Raw genomic sequence first — 20650 nt, 5'->3', positions numbered from 1 at the left:
GTGTTTTTCTGGACTTCACATTGTTCCCTAAGATTATTTACACTAGAGCCAGTAGTAAAAACATCTCAATCTAGCTTCACTAACAACTTTATTTTCCCAAATGTTTTCTAAGGGTGGTAGTCATTGTTGACAACCTATGTCTCTTAATTCTTCTCTAGGGTGGTGATAAAAACATCAATCTGCTCCAGCAGCAATGCCTGCAAGAGATCAAACATTATCATTGTGAGTGGCAGAGATACTGTCCAGTGAGGGCCTGAAAGCCCCCTTAAAGTTTTCATAGAATTGTTAGATTACGAGGGATGTGAGGGCAGCAAGAAGAGAACCCCACAACTACATAATAACCACTCCTACGCTCTCCCTTGTGGCTGTGATAACCCTTGGACTGCAATCTGTGAGTTCTAAAGCCATTTGTCTTTCTACTGCATGGCCCTCAGCAGTATAAAATAAGCTTGAAATGATTATGGAGCATGATTTGGGTACATTTTCTCCAGTACTATTTATACAAAGAGCCATACCCAGAATAAAGTTCCAAGTTGGAAAAGATTTTAAATACCACAAATTTTCAAAATTCCTGAATGTGTTCTAAGCCTTGAAAATCATACTGAGAGGCTATTTCAACACTTGCTTTGTCTTCATTTTGATGCCTCATTTATCATGGCGAAGCTTCAGGAATGGAAAGAAATTCTGAGATTTCAGCACAACGGATTAACAAAAGGAACCCTTTCAAGACATTTTTTCCTAAGCAATCAAGAGTGCTTAAAATATATTGAACAAACTTGCTGTAAAGACAAATTCTGGGCATATAATAAGCAAATATTTATTAGTAAGTTAGTATTAGTAACAGGGAGAGAAACAAGTAGCTTTTTTTGACATTTATACTGAGTATTAACACATATCTTTGTGGCAGTTATTATAGGATACATCTTTGATTACTTTGTCTGGAGAATTCTGACTGCTTATTGCTAGATTGAAATACCATTCCTGTCACTCTCCAAAGCTTTTTATCACTGAGATACCCCAGTGTATCATACATTATTAAACTGTAGCAATTTTCATAGAGAAAACTTTAAGATATTTCTTCTTCAGATACAAATGCCCAAAATATTCAGACAAAATTTTGAATACTTAAAAGGAAACAACAGTTACTGTGTCATTATAAAATCATAGGGGATTAACAAAATAATGATAGGTAACATAAAATAACATATACATGAATGTATCTATATGAGAAAATTTCAATATATGTAATTCAAAAATAAAATAATTTACAAATTAACCTTTAAACTATATTATTGCATGTGGCTGTAGATGTACATATGGATGCATGAAACTTTCATAATCATATTTGTCTACATTTATTAGTCCAAGAATATCTAAAACATCAATGTGTTGAAAATTTTGATATTTTCAAAATGTTAATAAACTGTGATATATATATATATATATATATATGTGCATATATATATATATATATGAAAAATATTGATTGAATCACTTAGAATTTCACTTTGACTATTTAGAATACCACTTAAATTTAGGAAAATAATATGTACTGTTTCCACAAATTACAATGATGACAAATGTGGTGGAGATTCCTCAAAAGATGAAAACAGATTACAATATCTGGAATAGTTTTCCAATTCATTGGTCTTCATCTAAAATGAGTGACATATGTTAGTCAAAGTAGAGTCTGAAGTTCTGTGTCAATATTAGCATTATACTCAGATAACAAGTCATTAAACCAACTAATTATTCATTATTAGAAAAAAATATGAAAAAATGTAAAATATACATACACATATACCTTTATACACACACATACATATGTTCACACACACACATGAGAGACAGAAACAGAGATATTGAGAAAAGAGAGAAAGACACATATATGCACATTTATGCTTAACCATTCTACAATTACTTATATACACATCTATAAATTCTGAAATACTAATAGAAGAAAGAAATATTGCCATTAATGCCTATATGTAAAGAACTGAAAAAGCAGTATTCTACATAGGATCATATAGTTTCTAAAATAAGCACAATGACTTTTTCACTTACATTTAAAAAATAAAACTGAAAGGTGTGCAGAATACAATAGTGTTTACCAAAGGTTACAAAATTCAGTGTAGAGAAAAGTATAATAATGATGAAAAGACAGTTTCAGTTTAGCAAGTGTCTTAGTTATATCGTTGATATATATATATATATATATATATATATATATATATATATACATACAGAGAGAGAGAGAGAGAGAGAGAGAGAGAAGGGCTAGAAGAAGAAATACTAACTATGGCTATTGTTCTTCCAGAGCTGCTCATTCAGGACTGTTTGTGAGACATTTTAAATATGTGCTGCAGCAAGAAATGCTAAAATGCATAATATTTCTGTCTAGTAAGGTGATATCCGGAGACAATGTTTCCATTTCTTTGTTTCCTGCACCAGCTTGGTCTTCATGTGGGTCTGGAACAACTGGAATTTGTGCTATTCCAAAAGTTCCTCTCTCTACATGGGATATTTTCTTCTAGCTGGGCTATAGTAGTCAAGGGTCCTGAGGTACTGTCAGTTTCCTTCTGTAAGGAATCTTTGCCCTGTCAGCCCTAAACCTATGTATATATGTTCAACAATATTTGAGATATTATTTATATGTTTTGTACTCATGGAAAATATTCACAAAGGGAAAAGAAAATTATAAATATAGTAAAGGGTATTATATGTTTTTAAAACTCAGTAAGTTAATAAATATAAAGCATACATGAGGTGATAAATATTTAAGACAACTCGAATTATTTGTCTTATATAATATTTGTCATATTTACTATTTTCAAAAGTAAAAACTTTAATAGATATCCAAGCAAATATCTAAATATGATTTGATAGAGCATGTAAAGGTCTTGAGTAAAAGTGCAATATTTACTCAGTCTGATATAATTGGTGCCCTATTATTTAAGTTTGCTGTCCCCTGTGTACTCATTCTAAAGTTCAATAGAACTTTGTACACATGCAATTAATAAAGGAAATGCACCATTATGGGTGGGTAAATTATTCTTGAAGTTACTAGTAATAATTCTACTATGATGACCATGTAAATAAAACCAATTGAGGTGCTTGACATATTATTTGATATGGTACTTAAAGTATTCCAAGATTTCCAATGCATTGCTTGGTAAGTGATCCACTGAGATATAACACCATATAAAATACTTATTATAATGTCCTGATTCAGCAGTAAGTAGAAATTATATAAGGACATGACTTTCAGTATCCTAGTTCATGTTACTAACTCTGATATATAGCAAAAATCTCTAGGATACGTTTGAACACCATCGGATGTTGTATGTAGATGAGTCTCTGGCAAACAACAAATCAGTGATAACTCATTAAACTCTGCAAGAAACGAGTTCATTTAGAAACTTTGGTGCTATCCAGGCTTGCTATATCTTCTGTTAAATCAGGTATCACAGTTATATTACTGTGAGAATTGGGGCAACATATAATAGTTTGAAAACGAGATTAAAGATTCAAAGAAAATTAAAACCTGGATCTAATTCGTTCTTTTGATCATGTGCTGACAATTGCCTAATTCACCAATTGATACTTATCATGACCATGTATGTGTAAAACAAAATTATTACCATGTATAGCAGGTATTTTTCTTCATTTGTAACAATATTTCCTCAAAAACTGCTATGAATGGAAGGTTTTATTTTTGCTTGCAGTTTAAAAACATAGTGCCTCTGACGTGAGAAGGCATGGCAACATGGCATTTGATTCAGAGTGAGGAGACGGAGAGATGATGTAGCAACTCACCTGGATTCTCCTTGTCTTTTCCTTATTTCCCCATTTTATGCAGCTCAGATTGCCAGATCACGTAATGCCATCACTCTCCCCTATTTGCAGTTAAATCTCAAAGAAACAACCCTTTGGAGACTGTGAAGTCTCTCAGTAAGAAGCCTCTGGCTGCCTATGATCTGACTTTGAGACCTGCGAACAGTATGGTAGAAAGGGAAAATTGACTCCCACAAACTGTCCCCTGAGTCCTGTGTGTTTCATAGTGTGTGGGAACACATATTCATCGCTGTACTGGCTTGTTTTGTATGTCAACTTGAGACAAGCTGGAGTTATCACAGAGAAAGAAGACTCCCTTTCAGAAATGACTGCATAAGATCTAACTGTTAGGCATTTTCTCAATTAGTGATCAAGGGAGTGGAGAGCCTAATCCATTGTGGGTAGTTCCATCCTTGAGCTAGTTAGTAGTCTTGGGTTCTATAAGAAAAAGGGCTAGCTGAGCAAGCTAGGTGAAGCAAGCCAGTAGGCAGTATTACTCCATGGCTTCTGGAGTTCCATCCACCCCTGCCTCCAGGGTCCTGCCCTGTGTAAGCTCCTGTTCTAATTTCTTTTGGTGATGAACAGTAATGTGGAAGTATAAGCTGAATAGACCCTTTCCTCCCGAACTTGTTTCTTGGTGATGATGTTTGACTCCCCAATGAAAGTGCCAGAGAAGGGGAGCTGAAGGGGTTTGCAGCCCCATAGGAGGAACAACAATATGAACTAACCAGTAACCCCAGAGATCCTTGGGACTAAACCACCAACCAAAGAAAACACATGGTGGGACTCATCGCTCTAGCTGCATATGTAGTAGAGGACAGCCTAGTAGGACATCAGGGGGAGGAGAGGCCTTTGGTCTTGTGAAGGTTCTATATATAGTATAGGTGAATGCCAGAGCCAGGAAGTGGGAGTGGGTGGGTTGGGGAGCAGAGGGAGGGGGAGGGATAGGAAGGGGACATTTGGAGGGGAAACCAGGAAAGGTGGTAACATTTTAAATGTAAATAAAGAGAATATCTAAAAAAACAAACAACAACAAAAAATTCCCGACTAATACAATACCATATATATATATATTATATATATATATTTATATTTATATACATATATGTATATATATGTATATATAAAATAATTAACAACATATTTTCCTTAGTAATTCCAAGTCCAATAAATTAATAACAAATCATGATTATATAAGGCTATTATGTTGGATTTCAGTTGTCTATCATCTGAGCTTTATTGTACTTCACAGTGTGTAGGCACATCCACCCACACACCCACTTTACCTCCTCCTGCTACATATGTACTTCATAACAATACATAACCCAAAGTTATTGGTTAATAACATCAAATCCAATAAAATATGACTTGTATTATGTTGAATTTTAGTTATCCACAGGAATTTTGGAACATGAGCTCTTCTGTAGACTTCCATATTTAATTTTCTCATTATAAATAATTTAGCAAAAGAAAACAATTCATATATATTTAATTGTATCCTTCTAAGTTTAATGAATAAAAAGTCTTGTCTATAAATCCCCTCTTTTCTTAAAAATATATTATTGTAAAATATTTTTAATTTTTTAAAATATGGACTATAGAACTTTCATAAAAAGAAAGGAAATGTATGTCGGAATTTTCCCAAAGTTATCTCATATAAATTTGCTGAAAAAAACCTGAAGTTCATGCAAACTATTATACCTGATGTGCAATAAGTAATGATACGTTATTTGGGGGAAAATCCTTCAGTGGACCCTAAAGAGACAAATTAAAATGATAATCAGTTGCCGATTAAAATACACACCTACCTTAGTTATTTTGACTCATTGTAGGATATAGGTAGTGGGGATTTCTTATATTGTTCAGGAGCTTTAAAGTTTTTAGGATATGTAATGGTTCACGTGAGATCTCATAGAAGAATGGAAGCAGGTTCAGAATTAATACCAGATTCATGTCACTGAATGTTTCAGAAAGAAGTGTGTTCAAGAAGCATTCAAGGAAACAGCTCATTGCTGAAACAGATAAACACGAAGAATCTAAATGAGTAATCATCAAGTGAAAGATGTTCTTCATCTTTAACTAAGTTAATGATGAATACAAAAAGATCAACGTAGTCTTTGAAAATGGTTTAAGTCTTTTTAGACCTGAGAATAACATACCTTGCATATGTTGCTAACTAGGTACTGAGGTAACTAGAAGCATGTATTGTAATGGTTAGAAAGGTTGTTTATGGATTGGTTGTATTCAGATTGAGAAGTCAAATATTTCTCTCAGATTCATTGAGCTTACTTTAGACAAAAAAAAAAAAAATACTAAATTGTTATAGCTTCCTATGGCAAAGGTCAAGTTGTCCGTAGTACAAATTACCTTAAGTATATTTGTCATAGTTTTGTCCCTGTTATCTTTAGTTCCCATATAATGAAAGAGTATTAAACCAGATTGGTGATTCTCTGATGGTGGGAAATTGACCAGGGCCCTGTTAACTCTTGATGCTTTCATTCTAAAGGTGTCTTATGCTATTTTCACTCACATTCTATCATGTAGGTCATAGAGTCAGTGATGACATTAATGAGCTAAGAAAGTAGTTTCAAGGAAAGTTAGCACAGGAAAGCAATTCCAAACAAAGACCAACAGAGATACCATTTCCCACATGTAGAGAGAAGCTGTGGCTTCATTATCCAGCGTATGGAGAAACAGCTAGCAATGTTAAACAGGATGCGTTCAAAGGTCATACATAACTATAAAAGCATAGACCGAAACTAAGTCAGTGGTATGCAAAAGCTATTATCTCTTACTCAACAACCCATCACAAAATAGCACTGTGCTTTCTGAAAGCGTACCTTAACCTTAAATAACTTAGCGGGAATTGGCCTTGATGTTATTTTGAAAGTTATGGTGCTTTTGATTTTACAGAGTACATTAACACCCACAGAGATAAACTGAGTGAGCTTACCGGAAGAACCTAGAAAAACTACTCAGGGAGCAATAACTTTGTCTTTAGAAAGCAGTATAATTCTAAATATATTGAAATGTCAGATAGATGACTGGAGTAAGAAAAATGCATACTATTGCTTGTATTTTAAGTCTTGGCACCAAATATGACTGTGTGAAGTGAACAAATGTAAATCATGTTGCTGTACAAATGACTATAACTGAAAAAGATTAGAACAGTATAGATCAAATATTAAGAAAAATTTAAAAACAATAAGGATATAGTAGAACCCTAAAAAAAAAAGGATGAAAAGGAAACATGGTGGAACTCATTGTAAAGGTTAAAAGTACATGATTCAGAATTCTGAAGCTTGTATTATTTGAAACTAGAAAACCCTGGAGCAGGAAAATGGGAACACATCCGATTCTTTTTAATTTTTTAAAATATTTTTACTAGTTATTTTCCTCATTTACATTTCCAATGCTATCCCAAAAAGTCCCCCATACCCTCCGCCCCCCACTCCCCTACCCACCAACCCCTGGCCCTGACATTCCGCTGTACTGGGGCATATAAAGTTTGAAAGTCCAATGGGCCTCTCTTTCCAGTGATGGCCGACTAAGCTATCTTTTGATACATATGCAGCTAGAGACAAGAGCTCCGGGGTACTGGTTAGTTCATAATGTTGTTCCACCTATAGGGTTGCAGATCCCTTTAGCTCCTTGGGTACTTTCTCTAGCTCCTCCATTGGGGGCCCTGTGATCCATCCAAGAGCTGACTGTGAGCATTCACTTCTGTGTTTGCTAGTCCCCAGCTTAGTCTCACTAGAGACAGCTATATCTGAGTCCTTTCAGCAAAATCTTGTTAGTGTATACAATAGTGTCAGCATTTGGAAGCTGATTATGGGATGGATCCCCGGATATGGCAGTCTCTAGATGGTCCATCCTTTTCTTTTTTTTTTTTTTTTTTCTTTTTTCTTTTTTTGGTTTTTCGAGACAGGATTTCTCTGTGCAGCCCTGGCTGTCCTGGAACTCACTCTGTAGACCAGGCTGGCCTTGTACTCAGAAATCTGCCTGCCTCTGCCTCCCAAGTGCTGGGATTAAAGGCGTGGGCCACCACGCCCGGCTGGTCCATCCTTTCCTTAACCTCATGCAAAACTCAGGATTTATATGCACGGAAAACATGAAATATAATGCAATGAGGTCTTACCCATCAACCAAAGAGTACACATGGAAGGACCCTTGGCTCCAGCCACATATGTAGCACAGGATGACCCTGTTGTTCATCAATGGGAGGAGAGGCCCTTGGTTCTGTGAAGGCTCTATGTCCCAGTGTAAATGAAACCCAGGGCCAGGAAGAGGGAGTGGGTGGGTTAGTGAGTAGGGGGAGGGGAGAGGGGGGAGGGGTTTTCAGAGGGGAAACAAGGAAAGGGAATAACATTTGAAATGTAAATAAAGAAAATATCTTTAAAAAAGAAAAAAGACTAGTTCTAATTCTAAATATACCTTAACCTGTATAGGGAAATATTTTACATTCTAACAGTATTCAAATTTCAAACATTACCAGACACAAACCTTTTATACAGTAGATACTCAGGCACAGAAATATTTGATAAGAATATAAGCTATGGTACGTTTTGTTATTGATATTTGCTGTATCACAATTTTTGTATAATTCACAATTTTGTATTTTTTACTGAATAAAATTATACAGACTTATAATATCTGAAATAATGGTATTGGTATACAATGGACCAGAATCCTGACCTTTATAAAAAATATCTTATACTCAGAACAAAGTAATTTATTAAATTGGTACAGTTTTAGGTAGCAAATATTGCTATTTAAATTATTGCGAGCAATAGATGTTAAGTAGTTTAAGTGATTCTTCTTTTTTAAAAAAATGTGGTGAATTTTTTAGAGTAAAACATTTTATGAGAACACATAAAAATAGAAAAATTCATTCCTAAGAGAATACAGAGTAAGATACCATAAAATCATCAATATAATTGATAGAGTTAATATTATTTTTTTCATATAGATTATAGAGCAAGATAATAAGTAATATACATCTCATATCACAATGTGGAAAATGTAAAAGAGGTATTTCCCCTAAAATGTTAAACAATAGTTTCACTCTTAATTAGGGCTTTTTCATTCAAGAAGAATAATGGAAGTATCAAATATTTCTCTGAGCCAGAAATTATCTTCAATGTGAAAACAATAACTAATAAACTTCCACAATGCGTATGCTAAACTTTCTTTTTTCCTTTTTTATTAATTAATTAAATTATTTTTAACACTCCAGATTTTATTCCCCATCCCCAGTCCACCCTCCAAATGTTCCACAACCCATACTTCCTCCTCAACACCCTGTCTGAACGTGGATGTCTCCACCCCCCCACCCCCCCACATGACCTCTAAACTCCCCCGGGCCTCCAGTCTCTTAAGGTTAGGTGCATCATCTCTGAATGAACATAGACCCAGAAGTTCTCTGCTGTATGTGTGTTGGGGGCCTAATATCAGCTGGTGTATGCTACCTGTTTGATGGTCCAGTGTTTGAGAGCTCCCGTGGGTCCAGATTAATTGACCTTTCTACTCAGCTTCTTTCAGCATTGCCCTAATTCAACAACAGGGGTCAGCTGCTTCACTCCATTGGCTGGGTGCAAATATCCGCATCTGACTCATTCAGGGCTTGTTGGGTCTTTTGGAGGGCATGATAGCCCTCTTTTTTGTGAGTGCACAATAGCCTCAGTTAATAGTATCAGGCCTTAGGACCTCCCCTTGAGCAGGATATCACTTTGAGCCTGTCACTGGAACTTCTTTTCCTCAGGCTCCTCTCTATTTCCATCCCTATAATTCTTTCAGAGAGGAACAATTATGGGTGAGAGTTGTGACTGTGGTATTCCTCCAGTCCATCTTTTGATGCCCTGTCTTCCTGCTGGAGGTGATCTCTATAAGTTCCCTTCCCCTACTGTCAGGTATTTCATCTAAGATCACCCCATCTCTTTAAGTCCTGAAAGTATCTCATCTCCCAGGTCTCTGCTGCATCCTGGGGGTTCCCTAGACCCCCTACCTCCCAAGATTTCCTGTTTCCGTTCTTTCTGCTGGCCCGTGGGGCTTCAGTCCTTTTCCCTCATCCAATACCAGATCAGGTACCCTTCGCCCCCCCCCCCCAACTCTCCCCCGAAAGAAGAGAAAGTTGGAAAGAGCCTTGAACTCATTGGCAAGGGGTAAATTTCATAAACAGACCTCCAATGGTTCATGCTCTTAGATTAAGAATTGATAAATGGGACCTCATGAAACTGGAAAGATTCTTTAAGGCAAAAGACATAGTCAATGAGTCAAATAGACACCGTATAGATTGAGAAAAAAATCTTCACTAAATCCACATCTGATTGAGGGTTAATATCCCAAATATAAAAAGAACTCAAGAAGTTTATCACCAAAAAAACAAACAACCCAAACGAAAAAAGGGGTATAGAACTGAACCAAGATTAAACTGAAGAATCTCAAATGGCTGAGAACTACCTAAAGAAATGTGCAAAGTCCTTATCAGAGAAAAGAAAATTTAAAAGACCTCGAGATTCCACCTTACACCAATCAGAATGGCTTAGATAAAAACCTCACGTGGCTGGCAAATACAGAAGTGGATGCTCACAGTCATCTATAAGATGGAACACAGGGCCCCCAATGGAGAAGCTAGAGAAAGCACCCAAGGAGCTGAAGGGATCTACAACCCCATAGGTGGAACAAAAATATGAACTAGCCAGTACCCCCCAGAGCTCGTGTCTCTAGCTGCATATGTAGCAGAAGATGGCCTAGTCAGCCATCAGTGGAAAGAGAGGACCATTGGTCATGCAAACTTTATATGGCCCAGGACAGGGGAATGCCAGGGCCAGAAAGCAAGCGTGGGTGGGTAGGGGAGCAGGGCAAGGGGAGGGTATAGGGAACTTTTGGGATAGCATTTGAAATTTGAAATGTATATAAAGAAAATATCTAATAACAAAACAAAACAAAACAAAACAAACCTCAGGTGACAACACATGTTGGTGACGATGTCAAGAAAGAGGAACATTCCTCCATTGCTGGTGGAATTGCAAACTGGGACAACCATTCTGGAAATCAATCTGGAGGTTCCTCAGAAAATTGTAAATAGATCTACCTGAAAACCCAGCTATACCACTCTTGGGAATGTACCCAAAAGATGCCCTACTATGCCACAGGGGCACATGTTCCACTATGTTTATAGAGGCCTTATGAGTGAAAGCCAGAAGCTGGAAACAACCCAGATGTCCCTTTTCAGAAGAATGGATACAGAAAATGTGGTTCATTTACACAATGAAATACTAGTCAGCTATTAAGTAGGAGGACATCCAGACGGGCAGTGGTGGCACTCACCTTTAATCCCAGCACTTGGGAGGCAGAGGCAGGCAAATTTCTGAGTTCGAGGCAGCCTGGTCTACAGAGTGAGTTCCAGGATAGCCAGGGCTACACAGAAAAACCCTGTCTCAGAAAACCAAAACAAAAACAAAAACTAACAAACAAAAAAGAGGACATCCTGAGTTTTGCAGGCAAATGGGACGGAAGTAGAAAATATCATCCTGAATGAGGTAACCCAAACCCAAACTGGCATGGTTGGTATATACTTACTAATATGTGAATATTAGCCATAAAATTAAAAGTACAGAATATCTAAGATACAGTCCACTGAACTCAAAAATCTCAACAAGCTGTAGTGCCCAAGTGAGGATGCCTCAGTCCCACTTGGTATAGAAAAGAAAGCAATCACAAGTGGGGAGGGAGAAAAGGACCTGCAAGAGAATATGCTAACCTTTCTAATGGCCATATCAAATGTGAATATTTAAAATAGACTGTTATTTTAAGCACCTACTTTTTACTAGAATATGTGATAAATTCTTTTATCCATCATTATCATAGAGATGTTGTGATTAATGAAATATTGAATTATGAATACTCACAGACATTTGAGAATACTACGATGAATGGAAGGACTGAGACAAAGCTTATTATAATGAGTATGTGTATCTTACTCTAAAATTGACTGCTTAAAAATATATGTATCTTATGCTAACACTATTTCAAAGCAAGTATACTTTAAGATAATAGATATAGACAATTAATTATTCTGATAACTTTTTCTGTAAAACAAGGAACTAAATTCCCTTATAGAAATACTCTGAACAGAAGAAAACAATAGTAGTTTTAGTCTCAAGAGATTTCAAGCAAATATTCTGCCCAGACCTTGCTAAAAATTTTGTTCTCTAACTTTGTTGTTTCTTTTCAATTTATTATTTTCTGTTCAGTTCAGTGTCCAGATGACTATTACAGACTCTTTGTGTCTTCGTTTTCAAATGAAGTCTCTTTTTCAAAGTAAAAATTACTTTATTAAGTTCATGTGTAGGCAATATATATATATATATATATATATATATATATATTAGTTTCCAAATGCAGCTAGAGCCACAAATGTATGTTTAGTCTTTACTCTTTCTATGATTGATACATTATTTTTTCAAAAATTATGCAATTTAATTACTGTAACACAAAGTCAACAATCCCTGTGTAAAAGTTATTTGGAAAATAGTCTTCATGGTGTCAGTGTGAACCTGATATGTGGTTGTTCCTAGGAGGATAGATATAGCATGTACTTGTCTATCATACTACTAATAAAAGGTCTACTTATGATAATCAGGACAAAAGAAATGTCTTCTACATTCCTCATTTCTATGGATGTAAGGATGTCAAGCCATTAACGATTCAATTTTCCTAAGCAGTTACTACCTCCAAATCTGTTTTTTCCTTCTATTCAACATAAAATCAGGAATGAGGGGAAGTTTTAAAATGATGAAGAGAGTAAACTGATTTTTTAAAAAAAAATCACTTAGAGAAGCTTAGAAATGGCTAAGAAGTTGACAGCGTTCATGGCTTTTGAAGATGACACAACTTAGATTTTACTAGAGAAAGCAGTTCACAACCACCTGAAACTCTAGTTTCATGGAGATCTAACTCCTTTTGCTACCATAACTGCCTGAAATAACAATCACAAACTCACACACACACACATGCACGCACATGCATACACACACACACACACCTTGTGCATCTGCATGCAAAAATAAACATACTATTTTAAAGGAAAGCAGGAGTGGATGGGTGGGTGAGAAAGGGGAGGGGATACGGGATTTTTGGAGGGGAAATCAGGAAAGGAGATAACATTTGAAAAGTAAATAAATAAAATGTTTAATTTAAAAAAGAGAAAAAATAATTTTAAAATAATTATTTCTAATACAATCTATATATTTTAAGGATATATAACATATTCAGCTTTATAGCTAGTTAAATGTATTCTCATAAAAAAACAAAATTACTAAGGGAACATATATGAGAATAGTTTCATCAATGTTTTAAGTCCTTTCAAATATTTAAATTATTTTAATAGTATACTGCACTCATTCTAGATTGTGTCATTATTAACTAGAAACAGTTTAAACATAAGTGAACATAAAACTAACCACTATAGTGTTTGGAACAATCTAATTTTCAGATTTTTTTTGGTTCTAATAAAAAAATTGCCTCTATTGTACATTTACATAATAGAAATTGATTTTCTACTATGTTTAGCTTATTTTTATTTCCATTCTTCTTTAATAACATTGGACAAAATCGACCATAAAATGCATATATAAAATGTTTATACCTTAGGGTATTTATGGAAATTAAACTAGATTGGTAATACTCAGGGTTGTGCTTATAAACTTAATCTTACTTGTTCTTGCAGGCTTGTTCTAGTGTATATAAGCACTTTCAATTTGAAGGCATCTTTTTTTTTCTCTTCTATTTTTCTTCTGAAGTTACAACTGTTCCTTACAGAGCATTAGACCTCAGGCAAGGAACCTTTGATTCAGATTTTATGTTATCCAGCATCAAATTAAATATCCCATTTAAAATCTTAATTGCCTGTTTTTGTTTGTTCGGTTTTGTTTTTGTTTTGTTTTCTTTGTGTGTGTGTGTGTGTGTGTGTGTGTGTGTGTGTGTGTGTGTGTGTGTGTGTGTGTGTGTGTGTGTAAGGTTAAGGTCTCATGGCCTTCCAGGCCCATTGTGATCTTTCCTCATATGCCCTTCTGGTTTAACTTATTTGTTAATTTTCTACATACTTAAGGTCAAGTGTTGTCTCTGTTTACTAGTGAAAGCTTCATAAAGGATCCTTTCAAATGAAATCTATATATGGATATGAAAGAATGAACCAACACTACTTAATTTTAAAACCTGGAGCATATGAATTATTTAAAAAAAGTATCCATTGTCAATATTAAAACTGAATTGGGAAATACTCTCAAGGCAATTGAAAATCAATTAATGTAATGGATGGGCTATAGTGCCTATTTTACATTTTTTCATGAAGCTAAAATCATAGTAACAGTCTGTATGATGTCAAACAATGAAGTTATAAATGCCAGGGCTAAGCAATGCTCCTTGCTGCTTGTTCTTAGTCTCCTAGATGAGTCATTGTCAGAAGTAGCTGACTAGGCGTATGAAAACAACAGCATAAATGAAACAGGATTGTAAAGAATCTAATGAAGTAGAGGAAACTCTGCAAGGTCTCTTATCTATAAGCTGTGCTTCTCCCACTTAACCATTCAACTTATTTTAGACAGTTTAAAAATTCTATCCCATGTTTGTATAAAATATACTCCTCATATGAAACATATAATTTAGTACCTTGGAAGCACTCCAATTCTTCATTTAATATTCCTTTTACAGAGAAAATGGAAAACAATGATATCCTATGGAAAACGTTCTAATATAATCTGCATTTTCACAAGTAATTTATATTCATCAGCTGCAGGTATTTAAACAGCAAAAGAACTAATGAAGCACTAGTGACTGAACACCTATTGCTATGTTCCTTGTTATTTTTCTTCCTAAGTCTTAATGAGATGAAATTACAGTCACTCATGTTTTGTCTGGAACATGCTTTATTACCACAGAGAAAGTAGAGAGAAGTAACAGGATGAAAACCAAACTTACTGCAGATATGTAAATGAGAAGATGCTGAGCTACAGAAGAGCCTGAAGATATTAACATCTGTGTGAATGAAACAACCATTTCACAACTCAGTGGACCTTAAACACAGCAGACACTGAAATCTGTTCAGTACATGGAGTAGATTTTTAAATATGTTCAATTATTGCTTGACTCCCAGCTGCTGTCTGAACATGGCTTCTGTAATATTAGATACTCTGCTTTGACACCACTGTCATTTAAAAATCGTGTCCTTGATTAATAGTTACCACCAGACTAAATAGCCATTTTAAATTCCTAAGTACGTACTTGAATTGCACCATGTTCAAATTTGCTTCTTTAGGATAAAGAGGTTAAAATGTATTTACTGAGATGCTCAGAAATATAGAAGAATGACCTTTGACAAACTTGGCCTTGTTATTTTTTTCTTTCTTTGAATATAAATAGCCAATATGGCTGATAACATAGAGATAAATGTCAAGGTGAAACTTTGTAATTAGTTTTAGGTAAATCCTTGGAAATTTAAAACATTTACAAACATTGTAACTAGAAAATGCTCATTTAGAATAAATAACTAGAACTGAAAGCCTATGCAGTACATATATTATAGCTAAATGGGTGGAGTGTTTCCCTGGCATACATGAGGACTGGATTCCACTCCTACAAGTAATAATAATAATAATAATAATAATAATAATAATAATAATAATAATAATAACAATACATTGAAATGTGTGAATTTTGTCTCCCTAAGAAAGAACTGATTTTAAAAATATTTGTGCTTATTTTAAATATGTTTGAACTATTGCAAATACTGAAAGGAGGCGTGCACATGAGTAAAGTTGCTACCTATGTTTTAATTATGAAATTACAAAGGGCATAATATTTTGGAAGTATACAACTACTATTTTTCTGTATAATTCAAAAACAGCTTTCTTTATTTTTATGCTTCAAAGTGTCATTAATACATAATATTAAAAATATGTGAATGTTTCCACTTTAATATAATTTTAAAATAATTATTTTAATACCTTATGGATGAATAAGGTTGTAAATTAGCATTTTATCAAATGAATTTGCCATTTAAATAAAATATTGGATAACTTTTCATTTTCAAATTTAAAATATTATTAAATATTTTAAATTTATATTATTTTAAATTTATATTAATATCTTTCAATCTGGATATTTAACATTTGTTCTGCGAGATAATGGTGATATGCCTTATCTTTGTATAAATGATTTTAAAATTACTCTACATATTAGACTGTGAGGATTCCAGATAGTAAAAAAAAAAATTAATCCATATTTACTTCAATGAATGAGCCAAGCATAGACACAATAGGGGACATAAATTGCATGTGGCACGCTCACTCTCTCCCTGTGCTGTCCATATCCTGTCAGTGAGTGAGGACTCTGCATAACACTCCCTCAGACACCTTATCTTTTTTTTCAGCATTATGCCGCAAGTTATCTTTATGACTCCCAAGGCATTTTTATAATGCCATTTCTTGGCCTTTAAGAGATTTATATTTTTTATTTCTTCCATGTGAAAGGTCTGTGGATTGATATGTAAAATAAGTCATAGTTAATTAGTAGATCCAAATTCAGGGATGCTCGAACAAGACGCCAAGAATTTGAAGAGGATTCTGTTAATCATAAAGTCTGAAGTTTCAACTACTTTATTTTTCCTAAGATACTGAAAATACATAGTGAAGAGTGTAACGCAGTCTGAAACATTGTAACAAGTCAACCCTAATGATCATTTATTTGAATCAGTAAGCTGAGGACTGTCAAAGGTCAGGGCTGTCAAATAGCAAGAGAAACATATTTCTCTCTGAAGAGACTTCATCATAGTGTGGTTATTTTATCTGTTAAGGAGCCATTGCAGTCAAAGTGCTTTTAAATTATAGCAACATTTCTTTGTGGGTTTTTGTGTGTGTGTGTGTGTGTGTGTGTGTGTGTGTGTGTGTGTGTGTGTATGTGTGTGTGTGTGAAACTATGGCATAGTTTCAAAGGGCAAAATAAATACATCAGCAAATGAGAAAATTCTCACCAGACATAAGGAGCTAAAGAATTTTATCACACATACGTATATTTAAAAACAAGGAGGCATTTATTCATAACAATAGTACTGTTGTTTGTTTTAGAAAATAATTCTTAGTCATTCTTTCAACACCAAATACTTCTAATCATCTCATCTTTAGAAATCACACTTTGTAGTTTATGAATTAAAAAGATAAAAGCACACTCATGAAGCACACTTGAATTCAATATGACAGAAAACAGAGTTTCATATAATATCGAAAAGTAAACAGATATGGCCAAGATGTTGGCAGCATTCCAAGACACTCTGACTATCCATCTGATGACTGAAGAAGATCCTGCTGAAACAAAAGGACCTGAGGATGGGTAGGAGGGAGGCTGTGAAAACAAGCAGACAGAGCAAGAAGTGAACATTGATGCAACTGAAATGTGCCTGAAAAATTTTCTGTCTACTGAGTCTCTGTATCTGACTGTTCATACACATAACTTTTAACTTCATGATATAATATTGTTTTTGAATTTTGGGGAAATCATGACAATAAAACAGGCAATAGATACAAATACCTTCTGGAAGATTTCCCTATCCATATGGTCCAGTATGGCTCATTCTAAATCACAAATGAATGGTGAGTATATTAGCAGAATGTTCACTCCATTTAAGTCACTCTAACAGTGGCTACACCCTGTACCCCCAGTTCCCCATCCCCCACTGTCACACACTTCTGTTCAATTTCCTGACCATCTATACTTCTCCCAATGCGTGTCTCTTTCCACAACTGATCGTGCCAGCCTTTTCTCTCCTCCTTCTCTCCCTCTCTCCCAGAATCATTCCTTCCTCTACCTCCCATGATTATTTTGTTCACCATTGTAAGTAGGTCTGAAACATCCACACTTTGGTTTTCCTTCTTCTTGTACTTCATATGGTCTGTGAGTTTTATTGTGGGTATCCCGAACTTTTTGGCTACTATCCACTTATCAGTGAGTACATACCCTGTTTGTTCTTTTTGTAACTGGGTGACCTCACTCAGAATGATGTTTTCTAGTTCCATTCATTTGCCTGCGCATTTCATGAAATCATTGTTTTTAATAGCTGAGTAGTACTTCATTGTCTACCACATTTTTTATATCCTTCCTCTGTTTTGGGACATCTCTGTTGTTTCCAGCTTTGGGCTATTAAAAATCAGGCTTCAATGAACATAGTGAAGCATGTTCTTGTTAAATGTTGGAGCATTATTTGGATTTATGCTTAGGAGTAGTATAGCTGGGTTCCAGATGCCAGGGATGCAAGAGCTTCCCAGGACCCAGTGGGGATGACATTAGCCTAAATACCCAACAAAGAGATCAGAGAACCTGTAGAGACCATATCCAGTGGTTAAACACTGCCCCCAGTTGAGGGATGGGGCCACCCGCCCTTCTCAAAAGTATTAACTCAGAATTTCTCCTGTCTAAAGGATACATAAGGACAAATAATTGAGCAGAGACTGAATGAAAGGCCATCCAGAGACTGCCCCACTTGGTGATCCATCCCATATGTAGCCAGCAAACTCAGACACTATTGTTGATGCCAAGAAATACTTGCTGACAGGAGCCTGGTATAGCTGTCCCTGGAGAGGCTCTGCCAGAACCTGACAAATAAAGATGGGGATGCTCGAAGCCAACCATCAGACTGAGCTGACCACTGGGACCCCAATGGAGAATTGGGGCAAGACTGAAGTGGTTTACAACCCCATAGGAAGAGAAACAATATCAGCCAAGCAGATCCACCAAAGCTCCAGGGACAAAACCACCAACCAAAGAGTACACATGGAGGGACCCATGGCTCCAGTTGCATATGTAGCAGAGATGGCCTTTTCTGGCATCAGGCGGTGGATCATGTGGATGCTCCATATCCTAGGGAAATGGAATGCTAGGGTGCTGAGGTGGGAGTTGGTGGATGGGTGGGGGAGCACTCTCATAGGAGCATGGGGGAGGGGTGGCATACAGTGTTTGCACATGGAAAACCAGGAAGGGGTATAACATTTGAAATGTAAATAAATAAAATAGCCAATAAAAACAAAAATAAACCACTCTAACAAATGACATTAACATATGCAAATTCTGTCTACTGCACAAGCTTTCTAGAATGAAACAATAACTATGTCCAGTAATATATCCCCACAAAATTCACCATTATTTGTAACTGCTTGATTTGGGATGAATGTTCTCTATGAAAGCTAACGTAAAGGGTTTACTGGAAGTAAAAACCACTGTGTAGTACTGACAAATTGTTTCTGAATATTATTTGAATATAAAAAAGTATGGCAGGGAGTGGGGCAAAGACTGGAGTGTGAAATAATAAAAGAAATATTAATAATAAAACATCTCTTTTGACTACTTTTCAGGGATCTTTGAGCCCTAGTTGCAGGATTTATGTGACGTACAAATCCATCCACTGGGCCTCAGTTTTCCGCAACTGTTAATCTCTTTCTTGTGTTCAGTTGTGCTTTTTCTGTGACATTCTCCATTTCTAAGGAGACCCTTCTTTCTTAAGGAGTGGTAGCTACATATATCTGTATGTATACAGTTAAGATTTAGAATGGAAATAGGAATTGTGACGGCCTAGCAGAATGAAAATAGTTCTTTTTCTCTAAGGTTCATATACTAGGCTTGAGGAGAGCCACTTGATTTGTATTTAAGTCCAATTAGAAGTGTGTTTATTACCTCAGCTATGCGAGTGTCACTTATGGGTATCTTGCAATACCAGTCATTGTCATGGCTTCATAAATATTGCTCTGAATAGTACTATTACAGTCTTACCTCTCCTGAGAGCTTGCATTAGATAGATAGATAGATAGATAGATAGATAGATAGATAGATAGATAGATAGATAGATAGATAGATGGATGGATGGATGGATGGATGGATGGATGGATGGATGGATGGATGGATGGATGGATAGATAGATAGATAGATAGATAGATAGATAGATAGATAGATAGATAGATAGATAGATAGATAGATAGATGGATAGATAGAACCCTGAAGGATTGCAGTTCCAGACATCAAGACTCATTTTAGAGCTGTTCTAATTTTAAAAATGTAGTACTTGCACTAAGACACAAATTTAGATCAATTCAGCAATGTAGAAGTCTTAGACATGAGCACATATACAAACTGACAACTGGTATTGGACAAAGTGGACAAACCAAACCAAACCAGCCAAATCAAATCAAATCAAATCAAATCAAATCAAATCAAATCAAAGCAAAGCAAAGCAAAGCAAAGCAAAGCAAAGCAAAAACATACACTTGAGACAGCATCTACTTTAAATGACCCAAGGAAAAATGGATGCCTACATGCAGAAAAAGGAAAATAGAATCATATCTATCACCTTGACTGAATGTTAGACCAAGTGGATAATGACCTCAACTTGAAAGCAGAAACATTAAACTGCTATAAGAACATATGTGTAGTTCAGTAAATGATATCTTTAAGAACAAGGCTCCATTTGCCCAAGAACTGAAAAATGGGACCAAATCATGATCCCATAACAGCTAAGGAAGCAAGCTGCTGATTGAAGAAGAAACCCACAGAAGGGGAGACAATCATTTTCAGCGATGTAGCTAACAGAATATTAAGACCCCAATTGTACAACAAATAGATATGGATTTAAACAGAGAGTTCTCCATAAAGACATAAAAATGACAAAGAAATAGATCAAAAAGTTTTTAATCATCTTTAACAATTCGGGAAATAAAAGTTCAAAAACTCTTGCAATTTCATAGCACTTCAGTCAGAATGGTTATTTATGATCATC

The 20650-nt window shown here is 35.3% G+C and overlaps 1 long non-coding RNA gene across 1 annotated transcript in view; it reads right to left on the bottom strand.

Moving 5' to 3' along the window:
* Positions 1-73: 73 nt before the first annotated feature.
* 4930474H20Rik (RIKEN cDNA 4930474H20 gene) overlaps positions 74-20650 on the bottom strand; it is a 142870-nt gene continuing 122293 nt past the window's right edge. The window contains exons 8-9 of the long non-coding RNA NR_045712.1: positions 5643-5846; positions 74-197 (exon numbers count right to left, since the gene is read on the bottom strand). This is a non-coding gene — a long non-coding RNA (RIKEN cDNA 4930474H20 gene). The remainder of the gene's footprint in view (positions 198-5642; positions 5847-20650) is intronic.

Source organism: Mus musculus, chromosome 14 (assembly GCF_000001635.26).
Source record: "Mus musculus strain C57BL/6J chromosome 14, GRCm38.p6 C57BL/6J".
Classification (NCBI taxonomy): domain Eukaryota; kingdom Metazoa; phylum Chordata; class Mammalia; order Rodentia; family Muridae; genus Mus; species Mus musculus.
The sequence above is the reverse complement of the archived record's forward strand: the minus strand, read 5'-3'. Positions and strand labels throughout refer to the sequence as shown.